General features: G+C 43.8%; 1 protein-coding gene across 1 annotated transcript in view; it reads right to left on the bottom strand.

Annotated features, from left to right (window-relative positions):
- The window catches only part of CDH5 (cadherin 5), a 42,190-nt gene extending 31,598 nt beyond the window's left edge, over positions 1–10,592 (bottom strand). Inside the window, exon 1 of the mRNA XM_040410589.1 lies at positions 10,391–10,592. The gene's annotated coding sequence lies outside the window, so the exon portion shown is untranslated. The remainder of the gene's footprint in view (positions 1–10,390) is intronic.
- Between the last annotated feature and the right edge of the window lie 6,136 nt (positions 10,593–16,728).

The raw sequence follows: 16,728 nt of genomic DNA, 5'->3' as shown, positions 1-16,728 counted from the left end.
GTTCATCTCAATATATGGTTAGGTCAGTTCTAGCTACACTTAGGCTATTGATGTGGTTGGAAGATAATAAGCCTATAATGGAGTTGTCCAGTTTGGAAAAGCAGTTTTCATTCACCCAGTTATTATATAATAGTAGAGGGCCCGATATTGAGGATCATCATCTATTGACCAGAGAGGTAAGCAATTACAAAGAGCATCTCTTGCTCTGGAGGACCAGTCCTGTCCTGTATTACACAGACAACCCATTGGTTTGAATGGGTACTTTGTAATGCTTACTATACCCTGTGGTGGCGCTGCAGGACAATTGAAAACTTACTGCCAGGGTCAGGGGTGCCACACCAATGAGGCCAGGTGAGGCAGCACCAGGTAGGGGCAAAAGGGCAGCAGCGGAAGGGCCATGGGCAATGAGCGCTTTAATTGTGGCAAAGGGGTTAGGTTAAGAAATTGGCATTGGGGTGGCGCCGTTTCAGTTTTTGCCTCACGCAGCAGAAAGGCTAGGTGCACCCCTGGCCAGGGTTCCCAACAGTCAACAGCTGATCACTACAGGTCGCAGCAGCAGTGACAATTTTTGATCAGCCGATTGATGAGGGACCCTTTAAGGTGACTATAATTGTGAATTTTTGACTATGGCTGACCCTTGAAAACAACAATGGGGCCCTTGTTCCTAACCTGCAAAGCGGTCCTGAATCAGCTGATATGCATTTCATCTCATTCTACAAGACTACATCTACAGTCAAATGTTCTGGTCAGCTTGGTACATGATCCTCAAACACATGGGGGTCATTTACAAACAGATATATGCGACTGTCTCAAAGGTTATTGCAGCGTTCGGGTGTCCGCCTGGCCGTGCGGAGGCAAACGGATCCGTCCAGACTTACAATGTAAGTCAATGGGGACGGATCCGTTTGAAGTTGACATAATATGGCTCAATTTTCAAATGGATCCGTCCCCCATTGACTTTCATTGTAAAGTCTGGACGGATCCGTCTGAACAACTTTCAGACTTAGAATTTTTTCTAAACTATAATGCAGACTGATCCGTTCTGAACAGATCCCAACGTCTGCATTATAGGGGAGGATCCGTCTGTGCAGAAACCAGACGGATCCTCTCTGAACGCTAGTGTGAAAGTAGCCTTAGGCGTAGAAAATGGTCTAAATCTACGCCAGCAAGGGAGGTGTCATAGATTTAGACAGGCTTTGGATATGCTGTAGTTATGCAGAGGCCGGCGCGTCTACATAAATTCTGCACATCCATCGCCAGCTAAAGTGGTATTAAGACCAGTGTCTAAAACGCTGGTCTTAATAAATGACCCCCATGGTGTTCAAAACCTACCAAAATTTGCAAACCAGGTCTCATAGGTTTGTTCTTTTTTACCTTAACATATAACTTGGCCTAATAAACAGCCATAGATATCTGTAACAACCCAGATTCATCTCAAACGTTGTCCACTACTTTACACTGGGTAAGACCCTCATGAGATTCATATCAACTCTGGATACAACGCAACACAACTATCCAAAAACTGAAAGTCCTCACACACTCTGTTCCCCAGACTAACTTCCTCAGTGTCTGCCGCTGATTAGCTGATTTAGGAACATTTGGCTCCTACAACTGTGTATTAAGTTTGCAGAAACTTTCAGGCTCCAGAATTCTTCAAACTTTTCTACTGTTCAGCATTTCTTAGTTTCAGTACATTTTGTGCATGTTGAACGTGTCTGACTAGAGCTATAAACGAATGGCCGAGATCAAACTCGAAGCAATGTGATATCATGCAGCATGAAATCAAGGTATTTCAGGGGGATGCTTCATCCACTGATGGAGCACTGTCTATCCTACAGCTAGGTGATACATCATTTTTCGTGGTATACCCCTTTAAGGGTGTCTTTCAGATTCCTTAGGGAATGACTTTTAGGCCTTCCTATTTGTAAATCAGTGGGCCAAATATGTTTTTGTCACTGTAAAGGAACAGAAGACACAGCCTGGAAGTGTCAAGACCTGAAGTAGAGGTGTAACTAAGCAAAACATGCAACAGCGCCCCTCATGTGCCACTTAAAATACTGGGGTCTTCTTATGGGGCATAGCGGTCTTTGGGTCCTCCTGGCACCAGGAGCTGAAGACAACTGTTATGAGTGTCTTCTCTATAGCTACACCCTCAGCAACTTCTTGCATTCATATGCACCTTCATCACTTATAGCTACCAGGGAAAGGAATACAATATAGAAGACATAGTCCTGGATCATTCTAGATCACAAAGCTCTGCAGAGCTGCTGTTCTTAGGCATAGGGGGGTTGTCCTGCTTTCAGCACATAGAGTAGAAGGCTTGCTTGAGGATAACTTAAGACATGTACAAGAAAGGATGACCTTGTTGTGAAGTCCTTTCTCCTCATTGTATTCTCCTGTCTTACATTGAGAAGAAACTTGGCTTCTTAATGGTGGAAGACATGCATGAGGAAGGACGGCCATTTTGATTTAGCTTTAGAGCTCTGTCTCTTCATTGTGTGTTCCTGCTTCACATTGTCTGCTACAATCAGATTACATTGGAAAGTTCCCTATGTAAAACCTTTTCCATTGTTACCTCACAAGTGATAGGTCACTAAACACTAGTCATGAATCATTTATGGTAAGGTCAGTTGCAGTTTTCCAACACAATGATGATCTCACCAGCCATGCCGGAACTTGACTAGTCTTTCATTTTTGTCTGTAGATGCTGTTATATGATATCATGCTCTCCTGCCCCCATATGCCCCCTACACCAGGTGCCGGTAGAAGTTCAGTGCCCACAGTCACTAGGCCGCATCCTGTTTTAATTTTCCTCTATTGAAGAAAAACAGGATACTCTGGAGCAGCCTTTACCTTCCATGACATCCGGCCTTATTGTTTAGGTTTAGCATAATTCTGTATCCAAAGGTTCATTGTCTTTGTACAATATAGGTTCCCGAAGACTCTGATATTGTTATCCCACATTCTCTTCGGCCTGGGTTTACATTATTGGAGACCTCTTTCATGTTGTGATATTTTAAAAATGTCTTTGATGAACATGTACTCATAGGATGACATGGCACTTGGGTGGAGGTTTGCAAGAGCTAACAAATAAATATCAGGATCCATTATTCTATCCTTAGCTGGGAATATATTTGGCAATTCTTTGGTCCCATGGTATATACGGGGATGAAAATTTGGCTATAGGGAAAATTTATGTGAAGGAGTTTGTGTCAGCGTAGACAATGATGGCATATCTCTAAAATGCCACCATCAATGTCTGATCGGCAGATCCCAAACCCTCTAACGCCCATTGATTTCCAGAACAAAGCTGCAGTGATGGTAGTAAAGCACTCTTATTGGCTTTCCCTGCATGCCTGGTCCATTCTATGCCATAAAAGAGAGCATAAAACTGGTGTGATGTTTTCCTAGTGTTGCTGCCACTTCGTTTTGGCGGACAGACCGATATGCCACCATTGTCTATACTGAGACAGCTAGTTTAACTCCAATAAAGTAGCTTCGCATCGTATCAATCACCTTACTTTTGTTTCTGGGTGGCATCGATGGAGGTCGGACATCTGGGACTCCCACCAATCAGCTGTTTGAGAAGGCATCAGAGCAAAAATTGAAATGCTCCTCGCCCACCATGCCAAATTCTTGACCTAATCCCTTCCCTCCAGCCAGAGATGTAAAGTGATCAGCAGGAACTTTCTAAAATACCAATGTCTTCTTATGTGGCACAAGGGTCTTTGGGCCCCCTCAGGCTCCTGGGCCCAGTAGCGACTGCTACCTCTGCACCCCCTATAGCTACGTCCCTGGCCAGAGCCGTCTCCAGCGTTGCCTAGGCCATGTGAAGTCACGTTCATCGATCACATGGCCTAGGTGCAGATCAGCCCGTTAAAAGTGAATGGCGCTCAGCTGTGATACCAAGCACAGCCGCTATCCAATGTAGGGCACTGTGCTTGGTGAGCTGAGAGAAGGGCGCAGCACTACTGATTGGCAGGGGTCCTGAGTGTTGGACCCCCATGAATCAGATAAAAGATTTTTAGAAAACCCCTTTAATTCAGCATTTAAAAAATCATTGCTTGCAAATGCGCAGCCGGCAAATAAAAACTGTAAGGAGTGCCAATAGGCATGCTGTATCGGTGATCGCCGCACCTTAGGGTACGGCCACATGTCCAGATTTCCTGATGCAGTTTGAGAGTCAAAATCAGGATTGGATCATAAAAGGAGAGAAAGTATACAGGACAGATATGACTTGCAACAGGAGATATGTCCTATATATGCACACGCTATAGGGGATGTTTATCAAATCAAATATGTCAGTTTTGTGGTTTAAAAGAGTCGTAAGTCATGGCGATTGTGGCATTTTCTGTGACATTTGGTCAAATTTTGCGACATTTCAAAGTGGTCTATGTTAAAGAGCTAAAGGTGAGATTTGCTAAAGTTTCAAAAAAGTCGCAAAATAAACCAGGCAACCCTCTGGTCTACTTTTATACATATAGGTGTAAACCACATTGCACTTAAGCCATATATATATATTAAAGGGGTTGTATCATCTTATTCAATGGGGCAGGGACGGCGTTAGGGGGGGCAAACTGGGCAGTCAGTGGTGGATGACGTTCGGGTTGGCAGCCCCAGGCCCAGCACCGCTGGGGGGCCCAACGCCGACCCGAACACCCACATACTGCGGCGGGGCACGAGAGCGCATAGTTCCCTGCCCCGCCGCTGATCACCGCCATAGGCTTCAGGCCTAGTAGGCCTGAGGCCTATGCGGTAGTGAAATCCTGGCGTAGGCGTGCGTGATGACGTCATCGCGCACGCCTGTGCCTGGACGCAGCACAGTGAAGTGTGCGCGCCTGCCATCACGCGCCTGTTACATAGGTATGTGCCAACTTTAGGGGAAATGGGGGACACACACAGGAGGACATGTGAAGAGACAGTACATTGGGGGGAAATTGCAGTATGGGGCAAATTACTATGTGGGGGAAATATATTATGATGGGATTACTGTGTGGGGGCAAATTATTGTGGAAGGGATTACTATGTGGGGGCAAATTACTATATGGGGCAATGTGAGGGAAACTACTGTTTGGGGGCAGTGTGGTGGAAATTACTGTGTGGGGGCAGTGTGGGGTAAATTACTGTGTGGGGGCAGTGTGGGCTAAATTACTGTGTGGGGCAGTGTGGGTTAAACTACTGTGTCGGGGCAGTGTGGGGTAAATTACTGTGTGGGGGCAGTGTGGGGTAAACTACTATATGGGGGCAGTGTGGGGGAAATTACTGTGTGGGGCAGTGTGGGCTAAATTACTGTGTGGGGCAGTGTGGGTTAAACTACTATGTGGGGGCAGTGTGGGGTAAATTACTGTGTGGGGGCTGTGTGGGGTAAACTACTATATGGGGGCAGTGTGGGGGAAATTACTGTGTGTGGCAGATTACTATGTGGGGGAAAATTACTATGGGGGGAAATTACTGTGTGTGGGGGCATATTACTATGTGGGGGAAATTACTTTGTGTGGGGGCAAATTACTATGGGGGATTACTATATGCGGGCAGCGTGGGGGGGCATTGCTATTGAGGAGGCACTGTAGGGGCAATTCTATTATATCTGGGGACACTATACAGGGATTATTGCCTGGAGCACAATAGAGGGTGGTATTATTACTGGGGGCACTCTAGGGAACATTATAGCTGCTGTGGACACTATAGGGACATTTGGGGTAATTTATCAAACTGGTGTAAAGTAGAACGGCCTTAGTTGCCCATAGCAGCCAATCAGATCTCACCTTTCATATTTGACAGCTCTTTTGGAAATCCAGTTCTACTTTACATCAGTTTGATAAATGACCCCAATTATGTCTATTAGGGTAACTATTTTTTCAGCAATATAGTACCTGGGGTATTGGGGGGCACAACGGGCACAGTATTGAGAGAGGCAGTAGGGTGACACCGTGGGGACACCAGGATGGGGAGGTTGATGGAAAAATGTCTGTATAACAAACTCTGTAGAGACGAGATGCGGCTGAAAGAATTTGCCATGGCGGTCTGGGTCAAACGGAGGAGAAGAGGAAAGGGAATGCCTACATGACAGGAGATGTCCCTGGATGTAAGAGGTAGGTGGTCACTGTGACATGTAGAAAGTGTTTTTAAAGGAGAATTACACTTTAAAGGCTATATTTGTTTGTCTTTCCAACCTGCTTCTTGTTTTTATCAGTTAAAAGGTTTACCTTTGGGGGGGATCCGACTCCTGACACCCCTGCTGATCAGCTGTTTGAAGAGGCCACGGCGCTCACCAGAGCTCCGGTGCGCACTGCGGTCTCTTTATAGTTCACCAAGCCCAGCGCCGTACATCAGACAGCAGCGATGCTTGGTAATGCAGATCATCTACTTTCACTTGAATGGGACTGAACTGCAACTAGGCCATGTGACTGATATACAGGGACATCACTGGCCTCCCAACAGTTGATCGGCAGGTGTCCCGGGAGAAGGACGCCAGCCGATCTGATATTGATGACCTATCCTAAAGATAATCTTATACACCTTGCTGGTACTGTATTACCCTGCAGTTTCTCTGTATGAGAATTTGCTTGGAAAAACCATGTGTTGTTTGTGCAATATTTCTTTTGGGGCCCCACTTAAAATTTTGCCCAGGGCCACACTTTGTCTAAAACCGGCCCTGCATTGGGTACACATCCATAGGATATGCCCCCAATGTCTGATAGGTGCGGATCCCACCTATTGTTAGAACGGAGACTGCAAAATGAAGGAGAGCACACTGCGCATGCGCAGCGACCCTCCATTCAGTTCTATGAGAGTGCTGAAAATAGCTGAGCAGCGCGCTGTTTTATTTTCAGAAGTTCCATGGAAATGAATGCGGCCACAGCTCCATTGACTTCTATGGGGCTATTTTCGTCACTCCCAGATAAAAGAATGGAGGGCGGCCGCACATGCTCCCGCCTTCAGTTTGTGCCAGTCCCGGAGGTGGGACTCGCACCCATCATTTTCGACGCCGGTTTTTGGCATGGAAAATGGCTTAAAATTACGCCATGAAGAGGGCTGGCATAGAGTTACGTCTGTTGCATGACCGGCTGGACCAAGTGCCAAACTTATGCCTCATTCACACATCTGTGTCCATGATGAAATCCGTTATAAGATGGTCAGTGGTTCATCCGTGAAGATGTCCGTGAAGGATCCGTGTTTTGTCCGCGTGCCGGTTTTTGCTCTCTCTTTGCTATCATCTGCATTTTACGGACACTGCACAGCTGAAAATGAATTTTCATAGCATCTCCTCCTAATGGTCCGTGAAACACGGGTGGCATCATGGACCCATAGACTATAATAGGTGTGATGGATCCGTGAACGCGGACAAAATTGAGCGTGCTTCCGTGCTAAAACCACTGACCGTCGGTATGTGTGCTGTCCGTGGAGAATACGCACAGCACACGTCTGTAAATCACTGGGGTGTGAATGAGGCAAAGAGGGACTTCAGGCAGGTGTGGAAAACACCCGTCTTCAAAAATGTCCCCCATAGTGTGTATATACTGTATATCAGTTAGGGCGGGTTCGCATTCGTGTTATGGAATTCGGTTATAGGGTTCCGTTATAGCAGAGTTATAATGGAATATATCGGAATTTTAGGACAGAATGCAAAACGGAAGTCTTTAAGAGGCATTCTGTTTTACTCCGTCCTAATACATGTCTATGGGGCCAAATAACTGTTCCGACAGGATTTTTTCGTCATGTATAACGGAACCAAACGGAACCGTTATTTGTCCCCATAGACGTGTATTAGGACAGAGCAAAACAGAATGCCTCTTAAAGGGCTCAGTTTTGCATTCCGTCCTAAAATTCCGTTATATCCGGTTATAACCCTATAACCGAATTCCATAACACGAATGCGAACCCGCCCTAATTGTCTGTTTTTCCAGGTAATTATTTCTCAGTTGTTGTTTTTTTTCAGGAGTGAAGATCATTTTCTCTGATTCTCCATCCGTTGAAGCTCCGTTATATTAAGCATCCTGTTTCCTATTCAAACAAAAGCAGGATATGTCTCCGGCCTTGTGTAACCTGTACCCGGAGACGTCACAATGCTGCGTTCTCTTCTAACAATCCCTGCAATGTCGGTCATTTTAAGGCTCCCCAGGAAATTGAAAGAGAAAAAAAATCTATTTTTAAATAACTTTCAAAAAAATCACAATCTTTGGAATTACTTTGCTTGACTGATCTTGTAGAAATTTAGATTCACAGCTTGGCGAAAGGGGGTCAGACGCCATCAATACCTGTCGGTTGAACTCTTTTAGGCTGACAGCGAATCTTCCCATTTCCACTATACACATGCATACTCGACTGAGCGTGCGGGTGTTGTTAGCTGGGGAGGGAACTGAGCTAATGCCTGACTCCATATGTTGTAGGAAGGAAACATCAGCCATTTTGAAAGACAACATATCCAACCCTTCTTTTCTCCTGTCTTGGAAGTAGTGTTGGACTGGGGTTCCTTGGGGCCACCAGAGGAAATTATTCTCAAGGCCCAACCCCTATAGAATCAATAAAGTTTAATAGGTTTTGAATCAAAGAAAGAGACCCAATTGGCAAGTGATTGACTCCAAAGGCAGCCAAATGTATTTTTTCTCCTGGATCTTTGAGGCCCATTATAATATCAGATCTTTGGCTCACCGGAGAATCCTCATGAACTCTGGTGCGCCGCTCCGACCCTGCCCAATTCATATGAGAGAGTTGGCGGGTTCAGCTGATTTTTATCTACGTGTATGCCCACCTCAAGAGTCAATTGAGAATGATAACTTCCTGTTCTCGGAGAGCAGTGCATTGTGGGTATTCAGTTGCCAGTAAGCTGTTGGGTCACATGTCTGACAAAAAGGTGAAGCTAAAGTGCTGTCTGTTTCCCAGGGCAACCAGGAGAATTTTAAAGATAATGTAAAAGTAAATTGCTTACTTAGTTGGGAGTCCTATGATTATTTTAGGGTTTTATGTGCTTCTTCTGCCATTGGGACAATTTGCCTACCTACCGGGTTTTCCAGGTCTGGTCATTTACTGCTTATATATAAATGTGATTGGTGACTGTACTATTAATGCATTGACATGACATAGGATTACAGGTACTTGGTGACTGTATGTGTGACACTGTAGGACTAAAAACTCCAAATTATTATGGCACTCAAGGTCATAGTGGGTTGTCCAGTTACATTACAATGGAGAGAACAATACATCCCTTTGAATCCCATAGATGTTACACCAGGCTCAACCCATTACTCTTGGGGTCCGTGAATTCTGCGGAACGGGTGCGGACCCATTCATTCTCTATGGGGCAGGAACGGATGCGGACAGCATACAGTGTGCTGTCCGCATCCGCATTTCCGGAGCGCGCCCCCGATCTTCCAGTCCGCGGCTCCGGAAAAAAACAAGAACAGGCATTTCTATGGGGGTGCCAGTTACTATAAATTTTCCTTTAATTTTGTATATTCTGCACTGAACTAATCTGTATGCAAACGGATACCATTTGTAGACGGATGCGCAAGTGTTCCGGAATTTTGGACGGAGAAAATACCGCAACATGCTGCAGTATTTTCTCCGTCCAAAAACCGTACAGTGACTGAACTGAAGACATCCTGATGCATCCGGAACGGATTTCTCTCCATTCAGAATGCATTAGGACAAAACTGATCAGTTCTTTTCCGGTATTGAGCCCCTAGGACGGAACTCAATACCGGAAAAGAAAAACGCTAGTGTGAAAGTACTCTTAACTTTGAGGTTCTTAGCACTGGTTCTGATTAAACAGTGTAAGTCCATCTCGGGTAGATAGGATATGATGTGATTTGTAGTGCCACAACACTTGGAGAACCACATGCCTGTGTCTTCTACAAAGTCCAGTAAAAATTCAGTCTAATGTACTAACCAAAAATGAGAGGTTTTTCTCCCTGGGGCAACCCTTTCTCCTATGCTCTGTGATGCCTGCTGTCTACTAAAGCTGAGATTTGGGTCCATCACAGATCCTTGCCCTAAATCTCTACAGATATCCATTAAAACAATGAATTTCATCAGATTTGAATGACACCCAATGCTTAGTTTTCCTCTAGGACTGCATTTACATTGTGGTCTCCCCCTTTCCCAAAAATCTGATCATGGTAATTCTCAAGACAAGACCCCAATTAGCAGCTACTATCATTCAGAACAGAAACCAGAGCAAAGACCCAGCCATCAGAATGAGGACCAACACCCTTTAAAATGGATACTGAAAGAGGGGCTCAAAAGAGGAGTTGTCTTGACGGTACAGTGCCAACAACAAGCACCCCACTTGATCCCACAGCCGTTTCAAACCATTGTACACATACAGTAAGCACAGAGATGATTAAGAAAAATAAAATCAATAGAATCCAACTAAAACCAGACCACTTACCTGTGGGATATACACAATCCCAAAAAGATCCACTTGAAATGTTAAAAATAGAGAAAATAATCCACCAGTCACAGGACCACGAAGGAACAAAAGACACAGGTCAGTTCAGGAGTTTGAGAATTCCAAAATATCAAGCGTACTCCTCTTTGGAACAAGCCTGATCCCACCCAGTACACTTCCTTCCTTTGATTGTTCTTCACATTACCGAGGCTTCAAGCCTATGGGTTTCATGGAGGAAACCAGATAACTGTATTTCAGATTTTTTTTTAGTCCCTAAGTGACTGTGACTTACAAGGAAGCAGAAGTCTATCAAACATTTTGGTCATTTTCACAATACGCAGTGAAATATCTATAGTCATGGACTTTGGGGGAACTGAGGCCACCAGGACCAAGATATATATGTCTCAGTTAGAGCTATTTGCATTAAATATCTCCATTGATCGTCTATCCATAGACTAAGCCATCAATATTTGACCAATATATGTCTAACCATGTGGTCTCCCAGTATGAGTAGAAGTTGTGTGGGGCTGAGCTGCATTACCAAACACAGATGTATATACAATATGGAAAAGGCCACATAGCCCATCAGAGCTTTTGGGACTTTTCATTCTGTTGAGAAATGGGAGCCCCAAGGATCAAGCCCTCATTGATCATACAGTACAGACCAAAAGTTTAGACACACCTTCTCATTCAAAGAGTTTTCTTTATTTTCATGACTATGAAGGCATCAAAACTATGAATTAACACATGTGGAATTATATACATAACAAACAAGTGTGAAACAACTGAAAATATGTCATATTCTAGGTTCTTCAAAGTAGCCACCTTTTGCTTTGATTACTGCTTTGCACACTCTTGGCATTCTCTTGATGAGCTTCAAGAAGTAGTCCCCTGAAATGGTCTTCCAACAGTCTTGAATGAGTTCCCAGAGATGCTTAGCACTTGTTGGCCCTTTTGCCTTCACTCTGCGGTCCAGCTCACCCCAAACTATCTCGATTGGGTTCAGGTCCGGTGACTGTGGAGGCCAGGTCATCTGGCGCAGCACCCCATCACTCTCCTTCATGGTCAAATAGCCCTTACTTTCAAAGTTTTCCCAATTTTTCGGCTGACTGACTGACCTTCATTCCTTAAAGTAATGATGGCCACTCATTTTTCTTTACTTAGCTGCTTTTTTCTTGCCATAATACAAATTCTAACAGTCTATTCCGTGTGACTATCAGCTGTGTATCCACCTGACTTCTCCTCAACGCCACTGATGGTCCCAACTCCATTTATAGGGCAAGAAATCCCACTTATTAAACCTGACAGGGCACACCTGTGAAGTGAAGACCATTTCAGGGGACTACCTCTTGAAGCTCATCAAGAGAATGCCAAGAGTGTGCAAAGCAGTAATCAAAGCAAAAGGTGGCTACTTTGAAGAACCTAGAATATGACATATTTTCAGTTGTTTCACACTTGTTTGTTATGTATATAATTCCACATGTGTTAATTCATAGTTTTGATGCCTTCAGTGTGAATCTACAATTTTCCTAGTCATGAAAATAAAGAAAACTCTTTGAATGAGAAGGTGTGTCCAAACTTTTGGTCTGTACTGTACATGTTTGGCTCTTCCTCTTCCACAAAAGACCTGCAATGTCTATTCATGGAAAATCCCTTGTGTTGAGCTCTTCATTTAATCTTTTTTTTTTATTATTCCATCCATTTCTTAGTTGTATTGGTTCTTAACTCTCTTCCTTTTGTGTTTTCCAAAAATGACTCCAGGAAACAGCAGCTCCTAAAAGGGTCATCTCGTATTTTCTTAGACTCCTAAATGGAAAATCTATGCATAACCAGACACATTTTACCTACCTGGGAAAAATAGGTAACAAGCTGTTGAAGCAGAATAACAGAATAAAGTGGTCCTAAAAGGCAGAAAATGCTCAAAACCCCATATGCTGTTGCGCATTTCTAACCGGGGGAGCGAATCCTGCACATGTGGTCCGTTGCTAACAGCAATCCCCAGCAAACATGCATACAATGGAGGATGCCCGCAGCGGACCACATGTACCACAAAGACATCCTTCACAAGATAGCCAAATGTGTGGATGTGATTAGCTATATAAAACAGACATTTACAAAAAATGGTGCACTACACTGGTAAATGCAATTGACAATATACTGTATTGCTCAACCCTCACACTGATATTAAAATGAGTCAGTGGTAGGTGGGACTCACAGCCTCCTCCCTCCTCCCATTGTATGTGTTATTTCACGCTGGAGGTAACTGGGAGTTGTTCGCTGTGTGTCGGACCTAATGCCCCTGTAATTGCCCATATGGCACAGGTAGGTTAGCGTTAGGTCCCGTGCAACTTTGAGATACCTTGATGAGGTGCGCGGGCTCCAGTATGTTCCTGATATAAGAATATATTGGCGAAAGTATCATTTTAATATCAGTGTGAGGGTTTAGCCATATATTGTCAATTGCATTTACCATTGTAGTGCACCATTTTTTGTAAACAAGCTGTGGAAGATTTAATGACTGGGATATCCTAAGGTCACTTTTTGGGAACTGAGAAGAAACTATAGCTAAGAAATTGTTGAAGGAAAGAGATAATTCAAAAACGTAGGATTTGCCATATTTAAACCCAGCATGCCCGATTCCTCTTTCCTGTGACAGCTGTCATCAGGCGAAGTTTGGAGGCCTTTAAACACATTAGATTTTTGGCTGATTCTGATAAAATTGAGTACAGCTAACTGGTGTATGACCCAATGTGTATGTTCTGCTTTTGAGTACCACCTAAAGTTGACATGTTCCGCCAATGCAGTGTATTACACTAAATCAAGTTTATCAAGCCGATAGTGGTTGGTAAGGGTCTCATGACTGCCCTTTATAGCCTGGGACCCAGTCTGTCCCTGCTGTACAGTAAATGTGCCCATTCACATTATAGGAAACCTACATGGGCGACAGCTTTTTGTTTATCGGCCACCTGATTCTCATCTGATGGCAGATGTTAGATTTCAACATGCCCAACATGTCATGTGCATGGAGGGTTGGGCTGAATTAGTGATTTGCCGACAATTAATGTATGGTGCAACCTTAAAGTGGTTCTCTGGGCTTTTCTAAAAATTAGACAGACTTCTGACTTGTGGAGGTAAGATGGTTTCCTCAGTACTTACCTCTCAGTTGCGTTGTGAATTCCACAGTCTCAGCTGCACTCATATGACTACTGGGACTAAATGCGGCCTCCCAGGCCCCGACTACATGTTTTCCTGTTCAGCTGCATACTGTAAATGCAGCTGAACAAGAAGATTCAGGAACACATCTGGTTGGGACCTGAGTGGAACAGCCCACACCCAGTGCTGGTAGTCACATGAGCACAGAGGAGAAGGTGGAATTGGTGGCAGGACGGAGGGAGGGATAAGTACTGAGAAAACCATCTTGCCTCCACAGGTCAGAAGGTTGCCAGATTTTTTGAAAAGCCAGAACTCCCTTAACAAACTTAAAATCAGTGGTCTTTCTAGAATTGTAAAGTCCAAGTCCAAGTTGTAGACATCTCTGAATGGCTGTGGTTTGATCCCATCTTGACCATGGTAGAATGTCCAATCACCTCCGATGATATTCTCTTATATGTCTCAGTGATATCTCAGTGATTTTGATTGAGGAAAGCTAATCTTACTGAACTGTGAAATATTGTCGTACGTCTCAGTAACCCCTTGGAACATTTATTCTACTCATCCCCCCAGCAGGCAGCAGTGAAGAAGAAGGGTCTTGGTTTTCAGTATTTGTCTGTTCTTTTTAATAAAATGTGAATATTTCCTGCTCTGGACTTTTCTTCCCAGGCTCGGCACAATGTAAATATCAGCTGGAATAGGTTATTATTATTCTGTGCCTCGTCACTTTACCATAAGCATGTTGTATTTGACTTTGATGAACAACCTGTCAGAGCTGTTTGGTTTCTTCTCCCCAATCTGATCTATGAGATGGATGTCCTTCTAGTAATTACTTCTGAAAATAAATGTAGAAACATACGACACGTCCATTATGTACAGCTCTGTTATGGAAATAGAAATTAGCTATTGATCGCCTTGGTTCGGGCCAGTGAATTTTAATCGAGGAAATATAAAAAGTTAATCTTTTTTGAAGTTGTCTGTTATCACCCGTTGGCATGTGACATGGCGTGTAATGTCATTCAGGGCTATGGTAAAACCACATATTATAACATTCACTGGTCACCTGAAGTCCATATGAGGGGCCTATCATGCCGCCATGGATTTGGTTATAAATGGAAGCCAATGGGGTATTTGTGAACAAATCCTAAGGCTATATTCACTGGATGAATGCCCTATACCCTTCTAGTTTTATACAACCATTGTTCCTATAACAGAAGATATATCAAGCGATGGATTTGGCATTTCTAGGGCCCCAAGCACGTTTATGTCTGCGGCCCCCCCATGTAGTGATAAACTCCTTCCTGGCACACCACTAAGCTTTAAGCCCAAATTTTTGGATACTTCCACTGCTGCTCTACAACTGGAAAAGGCCCCCTTCCCCGAGGTTCCTGTGCGGCTGAACCAGAATTGGTCATCAATATCTTATCTGTGGGTGTGTGACTCCTGCCACCCCAGCTGATTATCTGTTTGAAGAGGCTGCAGTGCTCCGGTGAGGGCTGCAGCCTCCTCAAAACATACCAAGCTCAGCGCTGTACATTGCATAGTGGCTCTGCTTGGTATTGCAGGTCAGCCCCATTTACTTGAATGGAACTGAGCTGCCCCTAGGCCATGTGACTGAGGAATGTGACATCACTGGCCTAGGAAAAGGCCGCAGCGCTCACAGAGTACCACAGCCTCTTCAAACGGCTGATTGATGGGTGTGCCAGGAGTCGGACTCCCACCGATCAGAAATTGATGACCTATCCCAAGAATTGTATTGTACTCACAGAAAACCCTTTAAAACACATACTCATTCTTACCAACATTTTTGTAGGTTGATTCAGGACCTTTAAGCCTTACTCCAAACTTGCACTGGAACACCTACTTCTGGGCAGGTTTTATGGAAACTCCTCCTATTTTCGAGTTGGCCAGGATTGTCAGAAAATTTTGGATCATTGCCAACTATGTATACCTCGTTATCGTCATATATTTCTTCCTCTCGTCAATTCTTATATGTCTTATTCCTACAAATCCATATTCATGTTATTCTTATCATGTCTATCTTTTCCTCTTGGTCCATGCCGCCATGTACCTTGTATTCCTAAGAACTTATATTTCTTTCCCTTCTAAAGCCATATACCCCTTGTTCCTATAAACCCATCTAGGCCTCCATGAATATATACTCAAAATATAATCTTGCCGAGACAAAACCAAAATAATCTGTGACTATTTCCAGCAGAATAACACAAACCATATGCCGACGTCAAATGTTGCTTGTAAGTTTGTCCTTTTTTTGCTTGTTTAGTACACGTTGTCCTAGATACATCTTAATTACTTATTTCTTTCTGTCCCACAGGCTACCTTCTCCATACGAGGTGACCCAGATCAGGTAGGTCACAGTGTGAAGCAGACGGGCAGCGTCTCTCCATGCCAGTTTTGTACATTAAACTTCAGCGGGAGGGACGTGACACTTTGAATCTGAAAATAATGGGTTATATCTTCAGAAATCGCTTAGACGGCAGCCCCATGGAGCTCTCTGTCCAAATTCTTTATTCATTATTCCAGCTGCACACTTCTGAAGGCCGCGTCAAATTTTTCCATGCACGTTGCTGAGGGCATTGGATGAGCACTGGGCTGTCTAGACAACATTACCTTTATAATGTATCTTCAGATACTCTATTTGGAATAGAGGGTACATTTATAAAAGAAGGGGTCAAGAATGTAACGGATGTTCCTCTGCAATGCCATCCCATGAAGACTGTACAGCAGTTTGGATGTCTAGTTAATTTAATGATGGTTAGTTCAGCTTATGCATTTAAGAGTCAGGGGCATGGGCCTGAAAGCACTGGAGGCCAACCCAAGCCAAAAGGTAACTATGCATACAATTGTTATGAAGCTCTCACCAAAAAATAGCACAGCCTGCTATGCCACCTAGCCACAGTACTAAAGTATTCAATTAATGGCTGGCTTTATATGTTTCACAAACATTTTATTTTAAAATATAAAACACTCCTAAAATCAACATAAACACATAACGGTAACTAATCCAAGAGAACACATCTGGTACGTTGAGATGCTGGGTGATGTGGCTCAAACTTGTTGAATCTGGCATGAAAATCTGACCTACAGTACAGACCAAAAGTTTGGACACACCTTCTCATTCAAAGAGTTTTCTTTATTTTCATGACTATGAAAATTGTAGATTCACA

This window comes from Bufo bufo, chromosome 10 (assembly GCF_905171765.1).
Source record: "Bufo bufo chromosome 10, aBufBuf1.1, whole genome shotgun sequence".
NCBI lineage: Eukaryota > Metazoa > Chordata > Amphibia > Anura > Bufonidae > Bufo > Bufo bufo.
The sequence above is the reverse complement of the archived record's forward strand: the minus strand, read 5'-3'. Positions and strand labels throughout refer to the sequence as shown.